This window comes from Schistocerca gregaria, chromosome 2 (genome assembly GCF_023897955.1).
Source record: "Schistocerca gregaria isolate iqSchGreg1 chromosome 2, iqSchGreg1.2, whole genome shotgun sequence".
In the NCBI taxonomy this organism is placed as follows: Eukaryota; Metazoa; Arthropoda; class Insecta; order Orthoptera; family Acrididae; genus Schistocerca; species Schistocerca gregaria.
In genome coordinates this window covers 415,772,355-415,787,542 of record NC_064921.1, presented here as the reverse complement: position 1 = coordinate 415,787,542, position 15,188 = coordinate 415,772,355, and the positions used below count along the sequence as shown (strand labels likewise).

General features: G+C 41.1%; 1 protein-coding gene across 4 annotated transcripts in view; it reads right to left on the bottom strand.

Moving 5' to 3' along the window:
• The window catches only part of LOC126323656 (pancreatic triacylglycerol lipase-like), a 182,663-nt gene extending 175,503 nt beyond the window's left edge, over positions 1–7,160 (bottom strand). For 2 of the 4 annotated variants that reach the window (XM_049994704.1, XM_049994702.1), the window contains exon 1: positions 6,704–6,985. The gene's annotated coding sequence lies outside the window, so the exon portion shown is untranslated. Of the gene's footprint in view, positions 1–6,703 lie in introns of all 4 variants that reach the window. The other 2 variants (XM_049994705.1, XM_049994703.1) reach the window with 2 other exon arrangements.
• Between the last annotated feature and the right edge of the window lie 8,028 nt (positions 7,161–15,188).

The following is a 15,188-nucleotide window of genomic DNA, read 5'->3' as shown; positions in this document are numbered from 1 at the left end:
ACTTATTTGCATATAAAGCGTCATCTCTGAGGTCTCTTACAACCGTCGCCTTATCACTCTGTAGAAATAAACAAGCGTCATTTCCAACATTTTTATTTATCGACACTACATACATACATACATACATACATACATACTACGTAACATATAGTTCAAAAGATATGTATGTATGTATGTATGTATGTATGTATCATATACAGATTTGATACACGAACATGAAATCTTGACCAATTTGATGTGCTATTTTTTCTTGTTGATCTGTTAGTGAGCCGATGTGAAAGAATTTGATGACTTGAGATAATAGTCTTCGGCATTCCATTCAGAACGTATTACCGTTACACATGGGACATGGTACGGTGTTTCATGTCTTCCCTTGGCGAAGATCCAAGTTGTCGACTGTGGGAGATGCACGGACGATGGAGCAGATTAAAACATAGGCAGAACTTAATAGTAAACGTCGAATTCCAAAGAATGATCGATTAACTTAATTGTTTGTTTGCAGTATTAATTTCACACACAAAACTTAAGCCTTCGCTTTAAATTTTAACCTAACTAATGACGAGTGATCGAATAGAATTGGGGAGAAAAATTTGTGGCACATCCTGACTAAAAGAAAAGATCGGTTGATAGGTCACATTCTGAGACATCAAGGGATCATCAATTTAGTATTTGAGGGAGGGAGGGAGGGAGGGGGAGGAGGGAGATAGATAGATAGATAGAAGGGGGTAAAAATCGAGGGAGACCAATAAATAAATCTAGTGGGCAGATCCAGAAGGATGTACGTAACATTAATTATTCGGACAGAAACAAATGCTGCTGATTACTTGTCCGAACGTTGACAGAACGGGTCGGTTTGTTTCCTATTGCAAACAAAACGATTTTTAAACCGGAATGTTTCTGTCCAATTCGATAGAGCGGTTCCGGATTAGTCTAGTGCGATATTTGGTTTATCGATATGTATTAATAGGGACAGTAAAAGTAAGGAGTACTCTAGCAGCGATAGCACTGCCCTCACGTGCTAACTGTTCCTGTCTTGCACCAGTGCCTTCTTACTCTCTTCTAGGATATTGGGCCGCTATATCGAATTGGCAATTAAAATTCCGATTTAAAAATCATTTTGTTTGTAATGGGAAATAAACCGACGCTTACGGTTGACACAGAGTTGCATGGAAGACTTAATGAGCAGGAATTGTTCTGAGCTGACTCGATCTAAACAATGTCAAAACGAAATTGCAGTTATCTGCCGAAACACCACAGAAAATGCGCCTGACAACTCTGTATAATACACGCTAATTAGCACACACTGCTCTTCATATATAACTTTTCACATTATTTACAATACAGAATTCATAATCAGCAAGATTATATGTTAGATCATTACGAATACATCTAACGTGGTTTGCAATCCGAGCAACCGGCACGTTCGTAACGCTCCGCATCAGTCTTGCTCCGTTGATGCGCAGCGGTTTCACTGCGAGTGAAATCTAGCTTCACACAAAAGTGGAAGAATATCCTCCATTCGGAAAAATTCTCTCTACAGATGCTAATGCATACACATTTGTTAAAACTGCTTTTTCCGTAGACAGCTTACTCTTTAATATTTGCATTGGTTGGAACTGATTAAAGGAGTACGGTAAGTCGGCCTTAACTATACAATAGCTGCGATAGTAATTTTTTAAACACACAGAAATGCAAGAAACTTCGTTGGTTGGTAGATAGAGCCCCTACGTCAGATGACTTAGGTAAGTACCGGTAATCTAAAAATATAAGCAAGATAGAGTAAGAAATAAGCCAATTTTCGGTATGGTGAAATCGATGTAAGCGCAGACGTAATAAAAAAGACCATTAAAAGAAAGAAGGTCAAGAGACTTGGGTTAAACGACCCGACGTCGTCGAAGTCATCAGATAAGAAATACGTTACATGATTGTACAACAAGGAAGGAAACAGATCTCTGTTTTCGAAATTAAGGTATCTGACGTGAGGAACTTTTGAGTCAAAGAAAGATACAAAATAGTGCAACAGTCCTAGCTGTAAGACACTTGACAAAACGACGTAACTACAAAAAAAAGTCTGCGATACCTGAGCAAAACATTTCTTGAAACCCATTGCCCGAGTCATGGCTGAGGCGTAAAGACCATTGAATTAAGCCTTAAAACGATGCATCGTATATTGTTCATAACACTCATAAAAAAATTAACGGCACAGAAGTCTGGAAGAGCCGGCGTTAAGAGAGCATAGCAAAAGATGGTTCTTTCATGTCTGCTGCTTTAACACTTCAAGAGGATAGGACAATCAAGTCCTTAAGTAGTTACCACGTATTCAATTAACGCACTTTTTGTATACCGTACACTAGCGCAAAATATACTTATCAATGAAACTAACTCAAGCGTGGAGTTGGTGTCCTCGAATGCCGTACCGCGACGAGATTTTAGTTTAAATATTTGATGTACACGCGCAAACTATTTCCATCTGGTAACTTATGAGTGGTTAGGCTTGAGGATAAAAACAACACATCACTGTCAAAGACTTTCCTGTGATTATCTACCAGTGCAGTATCTTCAAACGCACCAATTACTGGTAGTCTGACTTCACTAATGATGCTACGAGCATCACTTCTATCGAAGTGATATTTCGAAACATCGATATGGCGATGCCCGAAGATAGCTGCGTTTTTTCCTCCCCCTCAAGTTTCCAGATTGAAAGATAAAAAATGATTTTCAAGAACATTAAATCCTTGGCAACGACGGAAGTCTGCCGAATGACCAGAGATCGTCTCTAAACCTGTAAATGTGACACACATTGTCTCTCAGATTGTCTACTTACCCAGTGTAGCTGGAGTGTTAAAATCTCACTCCCGCCCCCGAATTTTTGTTTTAATTACAGCCTAATCCCTAGCGTAGCCCTAGGTCTAAGATATATTGGACGGTGACAGTGTTACGGTTTAAGCCAAGAAATGTCGTTGAGAAATAAAGGACAGTGTAACAACCTGATACGCAGCGTACCCTGATGTCTACATTCTCGTCGTATTTCTCACCCTTTTCATAATACTTGGTTGGTGCATAAGTTCGCAACGTTTTTCCATAATTTTAGTAAACACAACAGATACACCTAGCGGATGCTTTAGCCACCAATAATAAAATTTTCCTTTACTATTAACAAGTGTGAACGTTGGGGTAACTTTTCGATTCTGCGTCTGTAGAAATCAATTGGTTTTGAGGCGAAGAACTCGTCGAGCCCTATTCAGAGCGCATTTTTGTCCGGAAAGGAAGTTCTTTGAAGGTTGTTCGATAAAGGGCGGAAACGTGAAAATCTGAGTGTGCAAGATAGGGTGAAAGATGGGTGCGGAATGACTTCCCAACCCAACTCTTGTATGTTTTTTTTTTTTTTTTTTTTTTTTTTTTTTTTTTTTTTTTTTTTTTTTTTGTCAGTCTAACAGAACAGGAGCGGGCCTTAACGTGGAATATCATCACTTCACGCAGTCTTCCTGCTCTTTGTTCTTGGATTGCGTCTGGAAGACGTCTCAGTTGTTGAGATTTCTCAACTTAGCACCCCATTTTCTAGCGTCCATAGCGGCACTCTATCTCCAAATGACAATATATAAACTGCAATAGCAACAGTGAACCACAAATGAAATTGGCAATCGATAAATCAATAACAACTGGAATACCAACATGCAATACGAAAACAGTACGAACTTATGCACCAACCTAATAAAAAATACATATAAAAAAAACTGTAGCTTCAGAAATTTGATGAATCTCCGAAGAGCATTTTAGTGCCTGTAAGGTACATGTATCATCGATCAACTGTAAAAATTGCAAAGGGGTAGGGGTCGCTAACGCACGCTTAAGTGTTGGCGTTCGGTCCAGAGAGAGCCGGTTTGAGCCCAGTCAGTGGTAGACATTTTCACCTTCGGGATTGTAGCGGCGTGAGAGAAGTGGTGGCACACTGTAATTAACAGATTGTTCCCCAACTTGAAAGTTCCTGGCAGATTAAAACTGTGTGCCGAACCGAGACTCGAACTCGGGTCCTTCGCCTTTCGCGGGCAAGTGCTCTACCAACTGAGCTATCCAATCACCACCCACGCCCCGTCCTCATAGCTTTACTTCTGCCAGTACCTCGTCTCCCAAACTTTCCCGCAGTGGTCCATGGAATGCAAACGTGTTCCATTGTTAGCAGTGATCCGTGGGAACAAACTGCGCTTTCTGCCGCTATTCGTAAGTATTAGGTTTTACGCAAGCGCCAGGTTTATCGGTTTCTCTATTATAACTATCAACAACAATACACTCACGATATTAAACACTACGCGCAATCATCACGGCTAGCTACGCTAAACAAATCCATTGCACACATTTTTTTCAGTTGGAAGCGACGAGTACGTGCGGAGGGAGGAAAAGCCTCGCCAGTTGCGCCGCTGAACGAACAGTTCACACGCTCCAACCAATAACATGCGGCTGTTTATTTTCACTTTCTCGCGGAGCCAGAGAGTTGTTGGTAATACAATATAATACTTACGTATGATGGACAGCAGCTTACATAGACAAGATTTTCTCATCCCGGAGAACATACCGAGGCTTGGTCAGTTCGAGCGTGTTATTTATCCTTTGTTGCACATTCATCTTGGTGAATGCTGAGCTAGTCTCAAAAGCTTCTCTCAGATTCTGCCTTCAGAGAAACCCGTAGTGGTTCTACATGAATGCCGGACATCTGCCACGCCGGACATTTGCCCCTTCGCCAGGTAGCTTGAGTAGCGATCCCTCAGGCAAGGGACGCCCTTCCTCGTAATACTACTGTCCGCTTTCAAACCGCCGTCTCCGCATCTTACTCGATACATCCAGTACGTAAGGGACCTCCCTCTTCGACATTTGGCGAAATACAGAGCTTTTCCTAAATCTAAATATTTATAACTTTGTGGAAACGAAAGCAATACCGACGATTATGTCAGTATGTAATTAGTTCTGCCAAGTACAAATATAGATCCCTCTGTCTGTACGGTAGCTTCCTGTCACGCTTACTGATTGCGATAGAAACAGTCCATCGCCATGGGAGCAACAAGAAAGGAATGATGTAAAGAGAATGCGAATGTACGGTAGTCGTTTCTTTTTTATCACTGCATTTGTGCCTACTTTAATTACTACAGCTGCATGCCCAAAAGACAATAAGGAAAGAAGAAATGGGTATGTGAATGTTTGAAAAGAAGAACGACATACTCCATATTAATTTACTCTCTAAAATCCGATATCCCTTGCTGCAAAACGTTAGTTGATAAAGTGTAGCGGGGCAATGTTCATATCGTGACTGAAAATACGTTCACTAAATAGAGATAAGCACATCTATGATTGACATGTCATCTAAAGTCGACTTACAGTTTTAAAATGTTAGAAATAAGGAAATGAAGTAATACAGAATGCTATGCTTGTGACGTACATTGTTGTTTTACATTGTTTAGCTTTGGTATTTACAGAGTCATAGAGAAAGCATCCTAGGTTTTGGAAGTAAAATCCGTAATTGTAATCATCTGCACCACAACAGAAACAAGAAGCACAACTTAAGGGAAAATAATGTAATGTGTGTTCCAGCTCACGAGCGACATTGAAGCAGATAGTTCCTGTGACGTAGTATGGGCAGAGGTTATTTTCGACAACCTGAATAAATTAATAACTGGCTCCTTTTACCGACCCTCGGTCTCAGATGAAACAGTTGCTGAATAGTTCAAAGAAAACTTGAGTCTCATCACAAATAGGTACCCCACTCACTCATAAAATTATAGTTGGCAGTGACTTCAATCTACCTTCCGTATGTTGACAAAAATACATTGTCAGACCCTAATGTAAATAAAAACAACTTCCGTAATTGTTCTAAATGCTTTTTAAAAATTATTTTGAACAATTAGTTCACGAGGCCATTCAAATTGTAAATGGTTACAAAAACACACTTGATCTCTTAGCCCCAAATAATCCTGAGCATCACGACGGATAGAGGGATTTGTGAACTCACAGTCGTGACAAAGCTCAATTAAGTAACAAAGAAATTCACCAAAACTAAACGCGAAATATATCTATAAAAGCAGCTAAAAATTCAGTTGACGTCTTTCTAAGAGACAGTCTCCAATCCTTCCAAACTATGTAAGTGAAGACTATATGTGGCTTCAGTTCAAAGAAATAGTATCAACAGCACTCGAGAGTTTCATACCATATAAATGAATAAAATACGGAACTGATCTCCCATGGTACACGAAACACGACAGAAAGCTGCTACAGGAGCACCGAAAAAGGCACGTATAATTTAGACGAACGCCAAATCTCCAAGATTGGCGAAGTTTTACTCAGGCTCGAAATTTTGTGCTGATTTCAATGCGAGATGCATTTAATAGTTTCCACAACGAAACTCTCTATAGAAATGTGGCGGAAAATCCAAATACATTCTTGTCCTATGTTAAGTAAACCAGTGGAAAGGCTCAGTAAGTACCTTTGCTGCGCAACAGTGACGGTAATGTTACTGATGACAGTGCCACTAAAGTTGAGTTAGCAAATGCAGTTCCAGGAGTCGGGCGGCGGGTGAGAAGGAGGAGGAGGCAAGGGAAGCAACCCTTCGGAGCAGGTAAAATCGTGGAAGATGTCCGGCGTGCCAAATGTCCGCACACCGTTGTACATATTGGTAACTAACACAATTCCGTAGGCCCTAACCTTACATGCTACTTACAAGCGTGCAGACGTCGCGGCAAGAGAGGAGCGGAGACAGGAATAATTGTGAGCTGGTCCCGTTAAATGACGTGCGACTTACTGTCCCGGTGACGGCCGGCGGTGCGGGCACGTGGCGTGATCGTGGGACGGCTGCTAGCAGGGCACTGGTCGCCTGACGGCTGGAAGTGCTGCGCCGGCAGTGGCCGGAAGAAAGACGCCAGCGAGCGAGCCCTCCTCCACTCCGCCAGTGTCCGCAATTGCTTGCTCTCCAATGTGGCTTACCTCAGCTCTGCGTAGCGAGACAGGGAATCAACTACTTCGCTTAGATCTTGCCAATAGAGTCTCAGCCTTGTAGCTGCCGTTAAAGGACCCCCGACCAATTTCGTGGCAGCTTAAACATGTCAGCACTCAACAATTACAACGCCACTCTGTTACTATCTCTGGTAGCGAATTGGTTATAGTAAGTTCATGAGGTTGTGTTCCACGAGATGCAGCGTGGTTTTATACGAAAACAAAAGCTGGAATTTGCCTTTGTCGGGTTAGAGGCAACTTAAAAAAAAAAAAAAAAAAAAAAAAAAAAGCCGGAAGAAAGCAGTGAGAAAAGAAGTGGCTAAAGCAAAGAAAGAAATTCACCGACGCTCTGTTACGTAAAGGGGCCCTCACAAGTTCAATAATACTGTCAGTATATACTTCCCGTCTGACAGCGTGTATTGACACTACTAAAAATATTGATGAGCAATATTGATGGGCCTCAAATTATTCTCAGTATTGTGATTCTTCAATTTCTCCAGGCGTATTTTATGACGAAATAAATCTCGGGTGAACAGCCTGGTATAAGTGTGCATAGGACACAATATTTCGGCAATCGACCACAATGAATTGAAAAAATAAACAGTGCACACTAACGCCGCGTGACTGGTTTCTGAAGCTCGATCAACATCTGCATGCAGAATATTGTCAAACCGTCAATATTTGTACTCACTTGTTCATTATATATTGACAATACTGAGAATGACGAAATAAATCTCGGTTGAACAGCCTGGTATAAGTGTGCATAGGACACAATATTTCGGCTATCGACCACATTGCCATCATCAGGTGAGCTGATGTACATCAATATTGTGTCCTATGCACACTTATAACAGGCTGTTCACCTGAGATTTATTTCGTCATTCTCAGTATTGTCAATACATAATGAACAAGTGAGTACAAATATTGACGGTTTGACGATATTCTGCATGCAGATGTTGACAGAGCTTCAGGAACCAGTCACGCGGCATTAGTGTGCACTGTTTATTTTGTCAATTCACCGTTGTATACATCACACATCAGATTCTATTTTTAAGGAGTCTTTTAACACAAAAAAACGTAATAGGCCATCGCTAGGGTAATCATTGTATATGCAACTGTAGGATGATTAACAAAGGATTCTCTATGACACTGTTTACTTCACTTATTTGAAAATAAAGTATAGAGTGTGGTGTTACACAGCAGTTTTGAAAAACGCCCCCCTTTCGAAAAATACGTCGTATTTCTGCAATGACTACTAAGAGGTTGGCCCAATGCATGTCCATTTTGCCAATTATCACAAAGCGTTAAAAAATGTTTTACGTTAATTGCCTGAACATATCCTTGCCAGGTAGATATAATTGCTTCACATATTTCCATAGAATTTTAATAACTGTGCATGCTGGTATTACAGAACACTTAACTTCGAGCATTAGAATGAGCTCTCTGTCGCCAGACATTTCGAAGTCAACCCTAATCTTTTGTTGAATGCGATTGCCTCTCTCATTAACGTATTTTCCTTCTCTATCTCGTATTAACACTAATAACTTGTCGTACGATCCAGAGCTCATCGGAAATTAATTTACGAAATCTTTCGGGTCCATGATTCTAATTTCAGTCAGTAAATTAACATGTGACCACTCGCTCCTCTTTTCAACCAACCTCGGACACATTTCCTCCTTTTCGTTTTTTTCTGTTGCTATGGCTAATATAATTGCAGCACACGCTTTCTTTTGGGTGTTCTACACATTACCTTGGAAAATCGCGTTCTCAACTGACAATTTTTTGTCAATGTTACTGATATTGTGAAATCGCTTCAGTATATATTGAAGGTTTGACAAACTAGTATTGTCAATTAATATTGAACTTGTGCAGGCCCCTCGAGAAGGTGGAGGAAGTCAACGATTTTTGTTAACGTCTAAGAATAGATGAAACACACTTTCCTGAGCCGCTGAATATCATCAAAACCTTCTTCAGGAAAAAGAAAACAGTCATGAAAGAGGTTGTAAGCTGCGAGGACAGGCTGTTAGCTACATTACGGCTTCTACCTTCTGGCAGAAATTACGAGGAACTCAAATTCTGTGCCGTTGTGTCCCCACAGTTACTATCTAAAATTATACCTGAAATCTACAACGTGATTTGTAGTTTACTGAGGAAATACACCATGGTAAACCAAAATAAATAACAAAAAAAATTCTTTTGTTGCATCTGTCTGCAAATATAAATCTAGATGTTTGAGACTTGAAAAGACTCTCAAACCATATAGTTTCATTTGATCAAAGAAAAATGAAATAAAAGATGTTCATGTAAACGTTATTAATTTATTTATGTATGTAGAGTAAAAGTCATCCCCTGTAAATTAAACTGATTAATTTCAAAGAAGAAAAAGAAAGACTACAAATTGTGGTGACGCGCATCATCTAATAAATACAACAACAAATACATAAGAAACGAACCATTTAGCAACTGGTAGAATTGCAAAAGAAGTCCTACACTTTTCACTTCATAGCAAAAGACTTGGATGTAGGCTGGTTTTTTTGACACTTCTAACAACGAAGCAAGTATATTTCATGAGTAAAAGTCCATAAATTTCTATATTTCTGTTTTATTTCCGATATGTTTCGGAAATGGAATCCAAGATCTAATCTAACTGTGTTTCAGTTTTTAGATTTCATACCCCTTAAGTATCGGAGATAAAACCGAGATACAGAAGGTCGACAGACTTTTATTCGTTAAATGCATACCTTTTATTCATGTACCACAGGAAACGATTACGGATTCGTTAAAAAGTGAAACGTGACTCTGCTATGTATATTAGAACAGCATAATTTAATCCCGCGCACAGAGACAAAAGATGAACTTTCGTCGGGCTATTAGCAAGACGCCACTACACACGGCACACTTTGTCGGCTGAATTAGTCGGTTGTCTGATGGTCATACCCAGTCAGTCGACAGACCGACAAGAAAAGTCGGACGGTCGGCTGGCCAAAATGCCTACACTCGTCCAATTTGTCAGTTAATCGGTAGGTTTCCGCGTGTGTACTGCCCTCAATTTGTCGTGAGTACGGCTGATTATACAAATCCGTAGGACTGTGTTACCGGCCATTGGTCTACTGACATTCGTATTGCATGTTTAACCTATGAATTTTTAGATATTTGTTCCCATAAACATCCGTCTGGTGATCAGAAATCACACGACTGCAAGTAGTTTTATTTACTTTTAAGAGTGGGTACTGTACAGCTAAGAGGTATGTGATGAAGGTAATTTTCATTCGCTCCCGCAGAGTATTTTCCAGGAGGCAAGGAGGCCGGCAATACTCTAAAATTGTCATTTTTAGTATAAACGAGTTGTTCAGTTTCGAGAAGCATCATGCCAGAAGAACTAAATTTAATTAGTGACACAAAAAGCTATTACATACTAGAGAATTGATGGTTAGCCTCTCTTAGCAACGTTTTGAGAATTCTGTCATGAGTAAAGCTCTGAATCCAGATGAGGGGCAAGTGCCCCCTCATGCCCCCCCCCCCCCCTTTAAGTTGCTGACGTCTACGGTCATTTTGGACACTTAGGGTCGACAAATGCTGCTTTATTAATTTTATTTTATCACGCAAATTTTTTGCCCTGGCCCCGAGAACTGGGTATTACAACAGGTTTTAACACGGGAATGCTCGAAACCGATGCGGCAGAAATAATGAATAAAAGAAAATTAATACAAGCAGAATTTGTCGGCACTTAGTGACAAAAAACCGTCCATCACACATTTTTATTTCGTTATCATCCTGTTGTTCCCATTTAGACAATCCATACACATCGTGAAATAATTCACTTAATTAATTTTCGTCTATTTTCCATTTCATTTCTCGGTTTCGATTAGTTCATCAAGCGCTCACCTTGCATTTTCTTCGTCCAAAAGTTGCATTTTGCTCATTCTAAATGTAGTGTGGCTTTTTTTTAACAAACCTTTAACATCCATATCTCTTACACCCAGTTCTGTAGTGTCTTCCTTGCTGGTAGTGCCATCTGATATGAAACCGATCATCTTCGTTTGCGGCTTAGTAGGCATTACGATTTTCTCATTACGAGCGTTCACAGTGCTTTGGGCGGAGTTCATCTTCTAAGCCAGTTTGACTGTCTACCTATTAACAAAATCATTGCCGTGGCACGAGTTTCATGCACTATGTATGCCACTGTTATCACCAGTATTGCGCATACTCAACGGCGCCCATACCCGGGGTCAAAGGTAGGTCGCGTACCAACACCCCTAACTACCAGTGAAAGGAAAACTATAGCGCTGTCAAGCGTTTTTCTTCTAAGAAAATGATTTTAAAGTCATTATTACACAGACTTTGTCAGGATCGGAGCTGGAACATTTTATGGCTATTTACAAGTCGCCATTTGTCTTTAAAAAAACTCTCGAGACCGAGGTCAACCCCCCACCCCCATCTACAAACTACCGGATGGGTGCCTTTGTGCATACTTCTTCCATACACAGTCTTACTTCTCACACTGTACTGAAAAGTCATCAAGGGGAATGGAGCAAGAAGGGAAGATCAGAGTTTAACGTTTGTTGACAACGGAGACATTAGAGACGGAGCACAAGTTCGAATTAAGCAACGATTACGAAGGAAATAGGACGTGCTATTGCAAAGGCACCATCAGGGAATTTGCCTGAAGCGACTGAGGGAAATCGCGGAAATTATAATTCTGGATGGCCGCCGGGGATTTGAACTGTCGTCCTTCCGAATTAATCACTGCGTTCCTTAGGGCAAGGTCATGTGCTAGTCAGCGAAATGTTTCTGAAATCTTCGCTAAATACTCGCTCCCAGAACATCGTCAAAAGTCATTAGAGAATTGGACGTCATTTCCCACTTGAGGCTATTAAGCATATCCGTGGGTCTCAAATGACACGCACGTACGCGTCAGAAGGTTTCCTTTTGCTTCTCGTGACACAATCTGACAGAGGGAAAGGCAAAGACACACTGATCTCTTTCATGCCTCCTCCCCTTCATTGTCATGGGTTTGACACCTTCGGGACAAGTAAATAACTGTCTGATTGCGCGAGTCATCTTATTGTGGCAGCGCACATCCTCGATTTTTCAGTAGGCTTGTGTACATGCCGTAAGGTCTCTATTGCAGCAGTTCCTTTCTCGTTTTATTGTAGCTGTCCCTGTACGATATTGCCGTAGATGGCAGTTAGAATTATAACGTGTTATGCATTAATCGAGCAGAATATCACTTTCGCTTGCAAGCTACTTGCCCTGTCTGGTGGTACTACTTATATACAAATTTGATTTTAAATCAAGAAATACAGTTAATTTTTGGAGAGGGAATTCTAGTCCGAAGAGCAGGTTTGATGTCGCAAAAGAAAATAGTAGTGTACTTATTTTATAATCGAACATAAATAGAATTACAATGCACCACACACTATCGACTAAAATTCCTATTATGACCTTTCTGCCAGTTATTCAATATTATAAATTAATTCTTTTATCTTTAACATAAATTACTACGTTATAAGATAGTATCTAGTCTTGAGACCATTAAGTTCTTTTAAACGTCATTTACTCATAAATAAACGATTAGTCACCGTACCTTTAATATATCGTTGTTTGCTTATACGATAAAGGCAGAGTGAGCTTTATGATATACACATACTATTTCGATTTTCCTTTATTGGTCAGGCGAGTAGAAAAAAAACAGCACTTGGAACCCTAAATTCCCGCATTTATACTATATTTGGATTTCTCATAGCAGTCCAGGAGATACAAAAACTGTGCAAAGAACACGCTCGTCATTTGTTCTATTATATCGCCTCCAATGGTGACAGATTTAGTTTACAGCGCAAATATAAATAGCGCCGTTCTAATCCGCTCACTTTTACAGATTAAAACATATTTTCGGTAGGGACAAGATTTTGTTTTGGTTGGCTAAGGTTTCTCAGGATATGCTTTTCATTAGTTACAGAATTTTTTTCAGTTGTTTGTTATTTTTCTTTCTTTTAACATAAGGATTTTATCTCTGTGCGGCTGGTCCCGGCAGAGGTTCGAATCCTCCCTCGGGAATGGCTGTATGTGTTTGTCCTTAGGATAATTTAGGTTAAGTTGTGTGTAAGCTTAGGGACTGATGACCTTAGAAGTTAAGTCTCATAAGATTTCACACACTTTTGAACATTTTTTTTGATTTTATCTTTCCGATAGTGAACAATATAGTGACTTTGGGTAATTGGATTCAGATTATACATATTTTCTGCTCAACATGCTGTTTTCACCTTTTGAACAGCAAACAGAAAATTTTTGTTACATTTGAAATAATACGGTTCTTTAACGTTATCGTTTTGGTTTCTACTCACGAGCTTGGAATGTCTTTTCTATCCTGCATATATTTATTGATGCCTCTCCAAGCGAGCTTGCTCCGCGAAAAACCCGGCAAAACCGCAGAAAAGATATGCAATCTAATGAGACATTTACAAGACAGTGAACGAATAACGTTAACGAGATACGCTTCAAATTAGCTCAGATCATTATCTTTTGGAATTTCAGTTTGCAGTCAAGTTATTTCCTTCTGGTAAAAGTCTTTTGCTATTGTCCGCCCAATTAGCTGGGTGATTACGTGTTTGCCTCTCATGCAGCGGGCCCGCGTTTGATTCCCGGCCGGGTTGGGGATTTTCTTCGCCCGTGGACTGGGTGTTGTGTTGTCCTCATCATCATTTCATCCTCATCATCGGCACGCAAGTCGCCCAATGTGGCGTCGACTGAAATAAGACTAGCACACGGCGGACGAACTTCCTCGTATGGGCCTCCCGGCCCATAATGCCATACGGTCATTTTGTTCCTTTTGCTACTGCAAACTATAGTTCAAAAACATCTACACTAATAAGCCATAACATTGTGACAGCCTATCTAATAGCCGGTACCTCCACCTTTGGCACGGATAACGGCGGCGACGCGTCGTGTCATGGAAAGAATGAGGCCTTGGTAAGTCGCTGGAGGGAGTTGGCACCACATCTGCACACACAACTCACCTCATTCCCGTCAATTCCAGGGATGGGGCATTGAGCTCTGATACCACGCTCAATCACATCCCAGATGGGTTCAATCGAGTATATATCGGGTGAGTTGGGGAACCAGCACATCAACTGCAACTGGCCTCTGTGTTCCTTGAACTACTCCATCACATGCCTTGCCTTGTAACATGGCGCAATATGTTGCTGAAAAGTGTCACTGACGTGGGGAAACTTGATCGTCATGAAGGGTTGAACGTGGTCTGCAACCAGTGTACCATATTCCTTGGCCGCCATGGTGCCTTACAGGAGTTCTACTGGACCCGTGGATGCCCATGTGAATGTTCTCCAAACCATAATGGAGCCGCCGCCAGGTTGTCTCCGTCACTTAGTACATGAGCCAAGGAGCTGTTTCCCTGGAAGAAGACGGATTCGCGTCCTCCCATCGGTATGATGAAGAAACCGGAATTCATAAGACGATGCAACTCTGTACAACAACGCCAACGTCCAGCGCCGATGGTCGCATGCCAATTTCAGTCTTAGTTGCCGATCTTGTGGTGTTAACATTGGCACATACATGGTCATCGGCTGCGGAGGCACATGGTTAGGAATGTTCGGTGCACTGTGTGCTCAGGCACACCTGTGCTTTGCATAAAAGTCTGATGTTACTTCCGCCACCGTTCGGTGCCTGTCCTATTTTACCTATCCGCCCAGTCTACGACTACCGACATCTGTAATGAGGTGTGGCCACCCAACACCAAGACGTCTGGACGTGGTTTCACTTTGGTTTCGTCGCGTGTTGAAGACTCCACAGCACTCCTCCAACTCAAAAAAATGTTCAAATGTGTTTGAAATCTTATGGGACTTGACTGCTAAGGTCATCAGACCCTAAGCCGTCCCACTACTTAACCTAAATTATCCTAAGAACAAACACACACACCGATGCCCGAGGGAGGACTCGAACCGCCGCCGGGACCAGCCGCACAGTCCCAGCAAGTCGTGCGGTCTCTACACATGGACAGCACACTCACTGATATTACATGCACTGTGTGTCTGAGCAGCAGTCAAACCACGCGAGGTGACGCTGCTGTCGCCTGGGTTTATATCGATAGCAGGTCGGTGGTCATAATGTTCTGCCTGATCAGTGTATATTCATGTGTTACAATTTTTCGTGACTGAGTGGAGAAGTATATTCTAAATTACATTTTTTAAAGTATT